Here is a 15,024-nt window from a genome sequence, read left to right on the forward strand (position 1 = left end):
CTTTATACTATTCAGAACCTACTCTTAGAACTATATACTGTTCAGAACCTACTCTTAGAACTTTATACTATTCAGAACCTACTGTTAGAACTACAGTAGAAGTCAAAAGTTTACATACACTTAGGTTGGAGTCATTAAAACTCATTTTTCAACCACTCCACAAATTTCTTGTTAACAAACTATAGTTTTGGCAAGTCGGTTAGGACATCTACTTTGTGCATGACACAAGTCATTTTTCCAACAATTGTTTAGACAGATTATTTCACTTATAATTCACTGTATCACAATTCCAGTGGGTCAGAAGTTTACATACACTAAGTTGACTGTGCCTTTAAACAGCTTGGAAAATTCCAGAAAATTATGTCATGGCTTTAGAAGCTTCTGATTGGCTAATTGACATCTTGAGTCAATTGGAGGTGTACCTGTGGATGTATTTCAAGGCCTACCTTCAAACTCAGTGCCTCTTTGCTTGACATCATGGGAAAATCAAAAGAAATCAGCCAAGAACTCAGAAAAACAATTGCAGACCTCTAAAAGTCTGGTTCATCCTTGGGAGCAATTTCCAAACGTCTGAAGGTACCACGTTCATCTGTACAAACAGTAGTACGCAAGTGTAAACACCATGGGACCAGGCAGCTGTCATACCGCTCAGGAAGGAGACGCGTTCTGTCTCCTAGAGATGAACGTACTTTGGTGCGAAAAGTGTACATCAATCCCAGAACAACAGCAAAGGACCCTGTGAAGATGCTGGAGGAAACAGGCACAAAAGTATCTATATCCACAGTAAAACGAGTCCTATATTGACATAACCTGAAAGGCCGCTCAGCAAGGAAGAAGCGACTGCTCCAAAACCGCCATAAAAAAGTCAGACTACAGTTTACAACTGCACATGGGGACAAAGATTGTACTTTTTGGAGAAATGTCCTCTGGTCTGATGAAACAAAAATAGAACTGTTTGGCCATAATGACAATCGTTATGTTTGGAGGAAAAAGGGGGAGGCTTGCAAGACGAAGAACACCATCCCAACCGTGAAGCACGGGGGTGGCAGCATCATGTTGTGGGGGTGCTTTGCTGCAGGAAGGACTGGTGCACTTCACAAAATAGATGGCATCATGAGGCAGGAAAATGATGTGGATATATTGAAGCAACATCTCAAGACATCAGTCAGGAAGTTAAAGCTTGGTCGCAAATGGGTCTTCCAAATGGACAATGACCCCAAGCATACTTGCAAATTTGTGGCAAAATGGCTTAAGGACAACAAAGTCCAGCTATTGGACTGGCCATCACAAAGCCCTGACCTCAATCCTATAGAAAACTTGTGGGCAGAACTGAAAAAGCGTGTGCGAGCAAGGAGGCCTACAAACCTGACTCAGTTACACCAGCTCTGTCAGGAGGAATGGGCCAACATTCACCCAACTTATTGTGGGAAGCTTGTGCAAGGCTACCCAAAACGTTTGACCCAAGTTAAACAATTTAAAGGCAATGCTACCAAATACTAATTGAGTGTATGTAAACTTCTGACCCACTGGGAATGTAATGAAAGAAATAAAAGCTGAAATAAATAATTCTCTCTACTATTATTCTGACATTTCACATTCTTAAAATAAAGTGTTGATCCTAACTGACCTAAAACAGGGAATTCTTACAAGGATTAAAATGTCAGGAATTGTGAAAACTGAGGTTAAATGTTTTTGGCTGAGGTGTATGTAAACTTTCGACTTCATCTGTATCTTTATCATGTCCATCAATGCAAGACTCGGGCTCCTCACAACACCTTCGACCCATTTCACCTCCAGAACCCAAACTGGTGTCCGGCTCACTCTGTTTTGAACTTGACACCAATGTTTCTTCGTCATACCCTCACCCTTGTTATTGTCAACTTCAACAGATTCAAACTCATCCTCTTTCTTTTTCAACCTCCTCTCTTTTTCACTCCAATCCTTCTCCCTTAAGGATTGGAGTGACTTCCTTAATGAAAACATGACACTTTTCCAAGTCAAACTCTTTTCAGTGTCCTTGAGAGCTTAAACCCTGTACTCCGTCCAGTCGAAATAGAGACCGCTCTTTACCTGAAGGCCTTGACACCTGTCTGCCTGCTTTATAGACAGCAAGATATGGCCACGTGACTCCCTCTCTGTATGAGCGATTCATTTTCAGAGAGGTGTTCCTAATAAACTGATCAGTCAGTGTTATTATGATTGTCTATCAAATAAATTGCGTTTGTTTTAGCTTGGTTTGGTTGATTGGTGGAGGCTGATTGTAGGGTTGGTTGATTGGTGGAGGCTGATTGTAGGGTTGGTTGATTGGTGGAGGCTGATTGTAGGGTTGGTTGATTGGTGGAGGCTGATTGTAGGGTTGGTTGATTGGTGGAGGCTGATTGCAGGGTTGGTTTCGGGCTGGACAGGAAACAGGAATTCGGGAACGCGCCTAGATGGGATGCGCAGTCCCGGCTGGTTTTCCCAGAATGGAGCAGTGAGCCCGTTACCGCGGTGAAAACCGTTCACTTCTGAACACTACAAGATTGCCTGGATTTGCGACACATTTAAACCTACCAGTTTTACGTTGGATTCCCGACGAAAACATTCTGGATTTGTGACAGTAAGTAACGTTATCCGTTTGCTTTCTCTTTCTCTCTCGTTTTAAAGCCACCTTTTATTTTCTAGCGCTGCATTTGCTAAATGATCTCAGATGTACATTGCATTGATTTATTGGAGGCTGTTGAGTTTAAATACAATGTTACTGTATTATATCGGATTACCACGTCAGGCTACCATGAAACAGCAGTGAGATGTTGAGACATTTTGAATGCAATAATAAACCTGGATTTATCTCCAGGCCGACCATGCACTAGGAGACCAGGCTACCGTGTTAATGCATTTCAACGAAGGCAGCAGATTACAGTTGAAGGCATCTGCAGCTGGAAAAGACGTTTTCAGGATAAATTGAATATGTAATTTATGCCGCAGGAGGGACAAGCACAGAGAGAAAGCCTTGGATGGTTCCTGGCCTGTGAACACTTACCGTAGAGAATAATGCTAAATAAAGGTTTCCGTTTAGTATCCTAGCCCTCATTCGGGGACATGTTCCTAGTTTTGAGTCTCCATGAGTGTCATTTCTAAATGAGGCAGATGATCAAGGCGTGGCGAGGCATTGCTTTAGGCGTGTTGTCGGTCCACCGTTAAATGTTGCTGGATTTCACACCCTGTAATTTCCACATTCTCATCACAGAACTGTTGGTTCATGTCGGACGCAATACCGAATAGGCCACATTTTTTATTTTTTATTTATTCTCCTCAACAAACTATTCATCTTTACAAAATGTATACGAGGCTGGTTTAGTGGTTTAAAGAGAGCTAGTGTAGTGATGTTACCTTGCCTCAGTCTGATGACAGACAGGCCTGTCTGATGCTCAGCATGTGGCTAAAATGTAGGTATATGGTGGGGATGTAATAATAACATCTATAGACGAGCATTCCCGGTAAATGATGACGTAGCGCCGGGTTGACTTTTATCTCAGGGTGTCACGCTGCCTCTACACTCAGGATTTCTAACTGGAGAATGAGGATCTAGTTTGATAATCCGCAATATTCCCAGACTAACACATGCTAGTTGGAATGTAATTCTGGAGCCAGCCTAATGGTTGAAGGGGTTAATGTCATAAACATATGTAAGGTTGCATTCTACACCCTGATCTCTGCATCTGCTGAATCCGCCTTTCGCAGCAGGGCCCGGAGAGCAGGGCCCGGAGAGCAGGGCCCAGAGAGCAGGGCCCAGAGAGCAGGGCCCAGAGAGCAGGGCCCAGAGAGCAGGGCCCAGAGAGCAGGGCCCAGAGAGCAGGGCCCAGAGAGCAGGGCCCAGAGAGCAGGGCCCAGAGAGCAGGGCCCAGAGAGCAGGGCCCAGAGAGCAGGGGCATAAAATGAGCAACTACTGGCTGTATTGCGTTGGATCCAGTGATGAATCTCTCCAGTGATGAATCTCTCTAGTGATTGTATGTGAACATTTGCCTTTGTGTATCCTCTATCCTTTTGTGTCAGGTAGGGTAGACAACTCTATCAGATAGGCCTACATAAATATACACTGAGTGTACAAAACATTAAGAACACCGTCCTAATATTGAGTTGCACCCCCCCTTTTGCCCTAAACAGCCTCAATTCGTCAGGGCATGGACTGTCGAAAGCATTCCACAGGGATGCTGGTCCATGTTTACTATAATGCTTCCCACAGTTGTGTCAAGTTGGCTGGATGTCCTTTGGGTTGTGGAACATTCTTGATATACACAGGAATTTGTTGAGTATAGGAAAAACCTAAACTTTGCAGTTCTTGACACAAACTGGTGCGCCTGGCACCTACTACCATTACCCCGTTCAAAGGCACTTACATTTTTTTGTCTTGCCTGTTCACCCTCTGAATGGCACACATACACAATCCATGTCTCAAGGGTTGAAAATCATTTTTTAACATTAAAAACAGCATCCCGGAGTCGCCTCTTCACTGTTGACGTTGAGACTGGTGTTTTGCGGGTACTATTTAATGAAGCTGCCAGTTGAGGACTTGTGAGGCGTCTGTTTCTCAAGAATAGAGTAGACTGACGAGTTTCAGAAGAAAGGTCTTTGTTTCTGGCCATTTTGAGCCTGTAATCGAACCCATAAATGCAGATGCTCCAGATACTCAACTAGTCTAAAGGCCAGTTTTATTGCTTCTTTAATCAGAACAGTTTTGAGCTGTGCTAATATAATTGCAAAAGGGTTTTCTAATGATCAATTAGCCTTTTTTAAAATGATAAACTTGGATTAGCTAACACAACGTGCCATTGGAACACAGGAGTGATGGTTGCTGATAATGGGCCTCTGTACGCCTATGTAGATCTTCCATAAATAATCAGTCGTTTCCAGCTACAATAGTCATTTATAACAATGTCTACACTGTATTTCTGATCAATTTGATGTTATTTTAATGGACAAAAAGCACTTTTTCTTTCAAAAACAAGGACATTTCTAAGTGACCCCAAACTTGTGAACAGTAATGTATATTAGCACTTCCTGTTTTGTACTTCCTGCTTTGCTCCTTTGGGTACACTCGCAATGGCTGCATCATTGAATTGAATGGGGATGCCTGTTCTATTCCTTCTATTTCTATGGCAGCACATGCAGTTGGGAGGAGATGAGAAAATGTACGTTTAAAAAAACAACAAAAAAAAAAAACATTTGGGAGACGGAGGGGGGGGGGAAATCTAACGGGCATTTGTCATCAGTGAGGAATCTGAAGTTCTGTGGCATCCTTCCTTCCTCGTCTGAAACAGCTGGTCTCTGCTGTGGGGGTCAGGGGGGAACTACAGTATGTGGGGAAATATGATGCCATTTGGGATGTCCATACTGTAGGTCTAAGTCGGTGTGTTGTATACATTAAAACGTCATATCTCTGAGCCCTGAAACCTCCCACCCTTTAGAGGCTGATTCGAGTTACCGCCGGGGCCGGGCCCGTGGGGGGAGTTACCGCCGGGGACGGGCCTGTCTTTCTCCTAGGCTAGACACAGTAGGGTGCCAAGTCCTGAGCTGGTAACTTTGTGATAATTCTTAGAACAGTGATGTTTTTAACCCATTAAACTGGTGGGAATTGGTCTGTTTAGACGGGGGGACGGGGCTGAATCGGCCTGTGTGTGCGGGGGGACGGGGCTGAATCGGCCTGTGTGTGTGCGGGGGGACGGGGCTGAATCTGTGGAGTAGGTTCAACATAAGACAAGTGAGAGGACTAACTGGTGTCTCCAAGTGGTCAAACATCTCTCCGAAGTCTGCACAGTTTCAATGTACTTTTATGACTCCAAGAAGAGTCTTCAACTAGAAGGTGCTTTTTCAGCAACGAAACATGTGCAGAAGTTGCCCAATCAGTGGGAAGGATGGGGGGGGGGTGACTTCCTGTCGCGTGTCGTCGTTCAAGTTCAGAACGTTTCTCAGTCAAAACCCATTAACAGAACTGTGACGTCACTGTGCAGTGTTTTGGTTTAGCTGACCTTTGGCTTAGTGTTAGCAGCTGCTGTAGTCGTTCCAGACACTGTACCGCCCTTCTTCTCAGGACTGACTTCAGAGAAACCTCCTATAGACTGGAGAAACTCTGCAGAATGACGATACATGAATGCGGCATTCATTTATAAAGTCCGCCAAGTCACTGATCTCTAGCGATCTTGATTGTCAAGGAAGTGTGATGCTGAAGTAGTTAACTGATCTGATTTGAAGTCTATACGGTCTTGTTGAGATGCAGAGTAGAACTATTTGAGTACATGGTTCTATAAGACAGACACTCTAAGCTTAGAAAGCCACAGAGTTCTTCATCTCGCTCCCGCTGGCTTTTCATACCGTTACCCGCCCGCTCCCGCTGGCTTTACATACCGTTACCCGCCCGCTCCCGCTGGCTTTTCATACCGTTACCCGCCCGCTCCCGCTGGCTTTACATACCGTTACCCGCCCGCTCCCGCTGGCTTTACATACCGTTACCCGCCCGCTCCCGCTGGCTTTACATACCGTTACCCGCCCGCTCCCGCTGGCTTTACATACCGTTACCCGCCCGCTCCCGCTGGCTTTACATACCGTTACCCGCCCGCTCCCGCTGGCTTTACATACCGTTACCCGCCCGCTCCCGCTGGCTTTACATACCGTTACCCGCCCGCTCCCGCTGGCTTTTCATACCGTTACCCGCCCGCTCCCGCTGGCTTTACATACCGTTACCCGCCCGCTCCCGCTGGCTTTACATACCGTTACCCGCCCGCTCCCGCTGGCTTTACATACCGTTACCCGCCCGCTCCCGCTGGCTTTTCATACCGTTACCCGCCCGCTCCCGCTGGCTTTACATACCGTTACCCGCCCGCTCCCGCTGGCTTTACATACCGTTACCCGCCCGCTCCCGCTGGCTTTACATACCGTTACCCGCCCGCTCCCGCTGGCTTTACATACCGTTACCCGCCCGCTCCCGCTGGCTTTACATACCGTTACCCGCCCGCTCCCGCTGGCTTTACATACCGTTACCCGCCCGCTCCCGCTGGCTTTACATACCGTTACCCGCCCGCTCCCGCTGGCTTTACATACCGTTACCCGCCCGCTCCCGCTGGCTTTACATACCGTTACCCGCCCGCTCCCGCTGGCTTTACATACCGTTACCCGCCCGCTCCCGCTGGCTTTACATACCGTTACCCGCCCGCTCCCGCTGGCTTTACATACCGTTACCCGCCCGCTCCCGCTGGCTTTACATACCGTTACCCGCCCGCTCCCGCTGGCTTTACATACCGTTACCCGCCCGCTCCCGCTGGCTTTACATACCGTTACCCGCCCGCTCCCGCTGGCTTTACATACCGTTACCCGCCCGCTCCCGCTGGCTTTACATACCGTTACCCGCCCGCTCCCGCTGGCTTTACATACCGTTACCCGCCCGCTCCCGCTGGCTTTTCATACCGTTACCCGCCCGCTCCCGCTGGCTTTACATACCGTTACCCGCCCGCTCCCGCTGGCTTTACATACCGTTACCCGCCCGCTCCCGCTGGCTTTACATACCGTTACCCGCCCGCTCCCGCTTTCTCTTGAGCTACGTTGTGTATAATATAGCCTGCATTAATAGGAGTGGGACCATTTGCATACAGATATGGCTGATCAATATTTATTTCTAGGTAATGTAGTAGGCCTAAACTATAGCTTAATCAATAATAGTTTTTTTGGGGTCACCATCCACTTCATCCTTCTACCACTCAGCTTTTGGGGAGGCTGAGGCACTTCTCACTGAAGCTGCTTTTATCTTGCCAACCAATCCCACATGCCAGGTGGCACTTTCCTTTTTTTTGGAGAGGATCCTCAAAAGTTGCCCTTCTCTCTCTCCTCTACCTTCTCAACTCTTCTCTTTCTCTCTCTCTCTTTCTCTCTCTTTCTCTCTTCTACCATCTCAACTCTACATGAAAACACTGACTTGAAATGAATGTGGTAGAATGTAGTGTTTCTGTGTGATTGAACCTAACTTGAGAGTAAGGCTGTAGTTTTATCTGTGAAAGTCTCTCTCTCACACACACACACACACACACACACAGAGAGAGAGGCTATTCCACTGGTGTGGGTGGTACAGTTTTCAAACACCAGATAAGATGCTGTTTGCACTTTATCTCCAACCCAACACAGACAAGTCACATAAACACAACGTGTGTGTGTGTGTTCATTTATGTTTTAGAATGTCATAGTACTAAGCAGTCATACACACATAGCCAGAGTGAAGGTTTTATTATGGAATAGTCAGTTCATTATAAAACAGGTTTCCTGTCCTCTTCACTTGTAAAACATTAGCCAGAAGAACAGTTAGTTTGACTGTAAAATGTCTAAGGGTGCGCTCCAAATGGCGCCCTATATCAGGGATAGGCAACCCTGTTCCTGGAGGAGCCAAATGTACTGCAGGGTTTTGTTCCAACTAGGCACCACACCTGACAGACGGAGCTACTTGATTGGTCTTTAAACCCGACGCACCTGGTCTTCCCGGGCGGGTTAGAACCCGACGCACCTGGTCTTCCCGGGCGGGTTAGAACCCGACGCACCTGGTCTTCCCGGGCGGGTTAGAACCCGACGCACCTGGTCTTCCCGGGCGGGTTAGAACCCGACGCACCTGACCTTCCCGGGCGGGTTAGAACCCGACGCACCTGACCTTCCCGGGCGGGTTAGAACCCGACGCACCTGGTCTTCCCGGGCGGGTTAGAACCAAAACATGAAGTGCCTACTAATGTTGCAGCATTGTGTTAGGCATTTTGTTTAATTTCCATTTTTCCCAGGACCAAGGTTGCCTACTCCTGCCCTAGATAGTTCACTACTATTGACCAGGTCCCGTAGGGAATATATAGGACATAGTAGTGGTGTGAATGTTTAAAAAAAAAATAAAATAATTCCTCACCTTCCACAAAATTATAATCACAGTGCCCTTATCATAAAACTACCACTAACGGGTCCAAGATAATCATAAAGGGGGAAGTAAGAATTTAACAAACGCTATAACGTTGGTAGGAGATCTGCATTTTTCAAATGATTTTGAAGCTGTCAATCTATCCTAAACAAGTGACAGGCTACATGCTGTTTATCAGAGCCTAATGTCTTTAGCTAGCTATCATTCCATCCCTGTGTTTCAGTTAAGCTAGCTAGCAGCAGACAGACTACAACAAGCTAAATCAGCTGATGAAATCGCTGGTGACCGGATGTGGAGGTCCTGGGCTGGCGTGGTTACAAGTAGTTTGCGGTTGTGAGGCAGTTTAGACGTACTGCCAAATTGGAGGCGGCTTGTGGTAGAGAAATTAACATTCAATTCTCTGGCAACAGCTCTGGTTGACATTCCTGCAGTCAGCATGCCAATTGCACCTTCCCTCAAACTTGAGACATCTGTGGCATTGTGTTGTGTGACAAAACTGCACATTTTAGAGTGGCCTTTTATTGTCCCCAGCACAAGGTGCACCTGTGTAATGATCATGCTGTTTAATCATCTTGATATGCCACACCTATCAGGTGGATGGATTATCTTGGCAAAGGAGAAATACTCGCTAACAGGGATTTAAACAATATTTGAGAAGATTTTTGTACATATGGAACATTTCTGGGATCTTTATTTCAGCTCATGAAACATGGGACCAACACTTTACATGTTGTGTTTTTATATTTTTGTTTAGTGTAGCAGAACAGTTGAAGGGAAGACTGCCTTTCTTCCTGCTGGTCTGGAGCTCACTAGTATTTTCCCCTCAGAACACCCTTAAACAGAGGGGTCAGAGGTGACGCTTCCATATGGAGGGAAATGTCACCGGAACATTCTAGCCACAGTGTCAAATGTCTGCACAGTCTCTTTTACGAGATGCTGAGGGGCTAGCTAGCTATGGACAGACTGACTGAGACGGCTCGTTTTCAAACCCATTCATACTGGCTCTGTTGTCTTTGTACTTAACAAAACCGTGTCAGACAGAATCTACCGGAGCTGAGATCATCTTCCTGTAAATGTTTGGTTGAAGCTGCTGCTAGCCAGCCAGTAAACACGTTTTGTGGTAAATACTTCTGCTGCTGCTAGCCAAAAGGCTGTGAGTCTAAGTTTGTCTCAGTTTTTTTTATTTATTAAGGCAGCTAGAGAATGAGTTGTGGGGGCTCTGTGGTAATGCTGGTTTAAGTTGCTAGCAAACGTTTGGCTCTGTGCATTTGGCTCTGTGGTAAATGCAGCATTGTATTCACCAGGAACTGGGTGAATTAGGGCGAGACTACCGTTTAATAATAATAATAATAATAAACATTTTGCTACATTTGGTCCTAATGGTTATGACCCTAGTTGAAGCTGCTAGCCAATCAATGGGCTCGAGAGACAGAGCGAGAGATGGACTGAATGCAATGGATTGACTTGGGGCCCGCTTAGGAAATTACTCACTTCTCAGTAGTTGGTAGTGTCGTGTCTTTGGCATCATTAAAACTGAAGACATATTTATCAAATAACTCTCTGTAATTATTATTATTATTATTATTATTATTATTACGCGATTAAACTGATTAATCATGTAACTGTAATTAACTAGGAAGCCGGGGCACCAAGGAAAATATTCAGATTACATTTTACATTTTTAGTCATTTAGTAGACGCTCTTATACAGAGCGACTTACAGTAGTGAATGCATACATTTCATATTTTTTTGTACTGGCCCCCTGTGGGATTCGTACCCACAACCCTGGCATTGCACACACCAATCTGGCGTGGCAAACATCATGCTCTACCAACTGAGCCACAGGCAATGGCCTGTTTTAAAGTTATAATTTTCCTAATATAACTTTCAGCTATTTTAATATCTGATCAATTAGTCTTTGAATTAATGAATTATTTACCTCATGTTAGTCTCATTCCGAACGTCGTAAATTGTTGGTTATCTGCACGAACCCAGTCTTCACTATGAGTCATCCATACATCAATTGTCTTAAAATCATTTATTTACTAAGTAATTCACAGAAATGCACAACACGAACAAAGTAGATATATTTACAAAGAAATGATAGGAGAATGTGCCCTAGTGGGCTAAACCGGCATGGTGGCTTGTTAGACAAAAGGGGAGTGGGGGGGTCAGCTGAGAAGGCACTACAGAGTTGAATATTATAACAATTGAAATGCTAATCCTTCGCACATGAACGCTCACTCATTCGGGAAAAATTGCAATCAATATATATATTTACGCTCAGTGTGCCGTCGGGATCTTTGTTGAAAAGTTTGTTTCTGTTGGAGAGTCTGTCCGCCCTCTCTCTCTGTCGTGGTTAGAATGGATAGTTCAGAGTAACATTCATTCATGTTGTTATAGAATAGGTGTTTCGGCGGTTGTCGGTCTTCGCGTTCAATGATACCGAATTCCTAGCTGCAGACTAGTAATTAATATCAAAGACTTGTTCTTATTCTGTCGGTATCGATAGTCTAAGAGTTTAACCACGTGGTATGGTTAAAAGTTCAGCCAGAGAAGTGCATGGTCTGCAAACCTTGGCCCTCGCGTTATTGAGGTAAGCTGGTCTGGTGATATAACCTAGGTGGGGGTTTTTTTCTTCGGAAGAGCAGAAAAGGGCCTGTCCCATGACGCCAGACCATAACTGTGCTCATGGGCGGTCCTCTGATTTAGTTGAACTCCAAAGGGAATTGGAGTTTCCTTCATTAAACAGTCCAAAATTACATTACACAATTTCACAAACAGTTCCATCCCCACTCATTCATTTTATACAACAATTAGATGTAAGTCTAATAGCTGAGGCTATTGTATAAACAGCGTTATGGTAATGTGGCCGTATTGTCTCTCATGAGTTTCACAAAATTGTACCAAACGGACCAGTTCGTAGCTGGATTCTTCACCGATCTTTTATACCTTCTCCAGAACGTAAATGTCGTTCGGTTCTCCAGTTCTGTGAGGTGGAAGAAATTCCTTTGTCCTCTCTATGAAAACTCACTCTCTCTCTCTAAACTGTGGCCATGAGGAGAGGGTCTCCTCATAGGAATTTACGACGTCTCTTACAGAGCCTGGTGAAGGGGATATGGAGAGGGAGAGGGGGATGGTGCTCGCTGTACCCAAAGAGGGCAACGTCATGACAGTATTCAAACGTACCTTATGCAGGTGGACAACGGGATTGGCAGGTGTGGTTCCCTTGTGCGCGCTGAATACATTTCATTCAACCACTCAAGACCCTCCCACTTGCTGGCCAACTGTCTCGCTACGCTGTCCCCTCCCACATGTCTCGCTACGCTGTCCCCTCCCTCCCTTCTCGCTCCTCTGTCCCCTTCGGACTGACACACTTTGTGGGGTGTCATATTTTCACTATTCAAGGAGACCCATCCTACTCCCACAACTGTCTGGGCAGGTGAGAGAAATCAGAAGTCCAATTTTTCTCTCTATCCTACTTCCGTATACACTCTACTGGCTGTAGTGTACTAAACAGGGCTTTAAACAGGGCAAAGTCCACCAGCGTCAGTTGCACCAATAAGCACACTGCATTCCTCCAGAATGGCTGAGTAATACTTAAGACCAGTACACTTACACAAAACACCAAATTTGTGTCCCAAATGGCAACCTATTCCAGGACCCTGGTCAACAGTAGTGCACTATGTAGGGAAATAGGGTGCCTATTTGGGACACAGACCCTGCTCCCTCACCCACTCACCAGAGCAGATTACATTTTGCTTTTTTATAAAAGTTATAAAATCGGTGCTTTTCTTTGTCCTAAACAACTTGCTTCATTGGAAATAGACGGCATGAATAAGTCCCTGGCACTCCAGTCCTGCCTGTCCAATAGAGACACATGAGGTTTTATGATGGTGACAGTAATCAGTTACTTTCAGTTGGTTTAAACAGTGGTTCACGTTTTTCATCAGTTCTAATTTTAAGTCAGTTGACTCAATGTTCTTCAGTGTGTGTGTGTGGTGTTTTCTCTGTAAAATGTCAACGTCAGGGTGTGTTGACCTAGCATGATGTCACCGTTCAGGATGAAGAGACGTGTGCTCAGTACACACAACACACCCTGGTTCTGACATTTTTAAAGCGAGACCGTACACACACACACAGGAACTACCAGTGACGCGCTCAATACAGAAGTGGTTGCATGGAGTGGATACTAAGCTACAGGAGTTCATTAATAAGTGCATTGACAATGCTGTCTGCAAAGTTACCGTACGTACATACCCCAACCAGAAGCCATGGATTACAGGCAACATCCGCACTAAGCTAACAGCTGGAGCTGCCATTTTTCAAAGAGCGGGATACTAATCCGGATGCTTGTAAGACATCCTGCTAAGACTTCCGACGAGCCATCAAACAGTCAAAACATAAATCCAGGACAAAGGTTGAATCCTACTAGACCGGCTCTGATGCTCTTTAGATGTGTCAGGGCTTATAAACTATCACAGATTAAAGGGAAACCCAACCGTGAGCTGCACAGTGACACAAGCCTACCAGATAAGCTAAATACATTCTATGCTCGCTTCGAGGGAAGCAATATTGAACCATGCATGAGAACACCAGCTGTTCCAGCCAACTGGCTGCTCTCGCTTTCCATAGCCGACGTAAGACCTTTTAAACAGGTTAACATTCGCAAGGCCGCGGGGCCAAATGGAATACCAGAACACGTCCTCAGGGCATGCACTGACCAGCTGGGAAGTGTCTTCAATTACATTTTCAACCTATCCCTGACCCGGTCTGTAATAGCAACTTGTTTTAAGCAGACCACCATAGTCCCCGTGTCCAAGAACGCCAAAGTAACATGCCATATGTAATAATGATGATATTCATTGACTTCATCTCAGCATTCAACACTGTAGTCCCCTCCAAGCTCAGGACCCTGTTACTGAACACCTCCCTCTGCAACTGGAACCTGGACTTACTGACTGGCCTCCCCAGGGGATGAGGCTAGGCAACATCCTCCACTCTGACCAACACGGGACCAACACGGGAGCCCATCAGTGGGTGTACTTAATCCCGTCCTGTACGCCATATTCACCCACGATTTGTGTGGCAGCGCACAACGCTATCAAGTGGTAGGACTGATCACCGACAACAATGAGGCATTCTATAAGGAGGTCAGAGACCTGGCGGTGTGGTGCCAGGACAACAACAACTCCCTCAAAGTCAAAAAGTCAAAGGAGCTGATTGTGGAAAAGGCGGGCCGAACGGGCCCCTGTCAACATCGGCAGAGTTGCAAAGAAAAAGCCATATCTCACACTGGCAAATAAAAAGAAAAGATTAAGATGAAGCAGAAGAACAGACACTGGACAGAGGAACTCTGCCTAGAAGGCCAGCATCCTGGAGTCGCCTCTTCACTGTTGACGTTAAGACTGGTGTTTTGCGGGTACTATTTAGTTCTTACATCTAGACGTTCCGCTAGCGGAACACCTGCTCCAATATCCAATGATGGGCGTGGCGCGAAATACAAACTCCTCTAAAATCCGAAAACTTCCATTTTTCAAACATATGACTATTTCACAGCATTTTAAAGACAAGACTCTCCTTTATCTAACCACACTGTCCGATTTCAAAAAGGCTTTACAACGAAAGCAAAACATTAGATTATGTCAGCAGAGTACCAAGCCAGAAATAATCAGACACCCATTTTTCAAGCTAGCATATAATGTCACAAAAAACAAAACCACAGCTAAATGCAGCACTAACCTTTGATCTTCATCAGATGACAACCCTAGGACATTATGTTATACAATACATGCATGTTTTGTTCAATCAAGTTCATATTTATATCAAAAAACAGCTTTTTTACATTAGCATGTGACGTTCAGAACTAGCATACCCCTGCAAACATCCGGTGAATTTACTAAATTACTCACAATAAACGTTCACAAAAAGCATAACAATTATTTTAAGAATTATAGATACAGAACTCCTCTATGCACTCTATGTCCGATTTTAAAATAGCTTTTCGGTGAAAGCACATTTTGCAATATTCTCAGTAGATAGCCCAGGCATCACGGCTAGCCATTTAGACACCGACCAAGTTTAGCCCTGACCAAACTCCGATTTAC

At 45.4% G+C, this 15,024-nt stretch overlaps 1 pseudogene; it reads left to right on the plus strand.

Moving 5' to 3' along the window:
- Window positions 1-2,399: 2,399 nt before the first annotated feature.
- Window positions 2,400-15,024, plus strand: part of LOC106582537 (ras-associated and pleckstrin homology domains-containing protein 1-like) — a 177,768-nt pseudogene continuing 165,143 nt past the window's right edge.

Source organism: Salmo salar, chromosome ssa21 (genome assembly GCF_905237065.1).
Source record: "Salmo salar chromosome ssa21, Ssal_v3.1, whole genome shotgun sequence".
NCBI classification, from domain to species: Eukaryota; Metazoa; Chordata; class Actinopteri; order Salmoniformes; family Salmonidae; genus Salmo; species Salmo salar.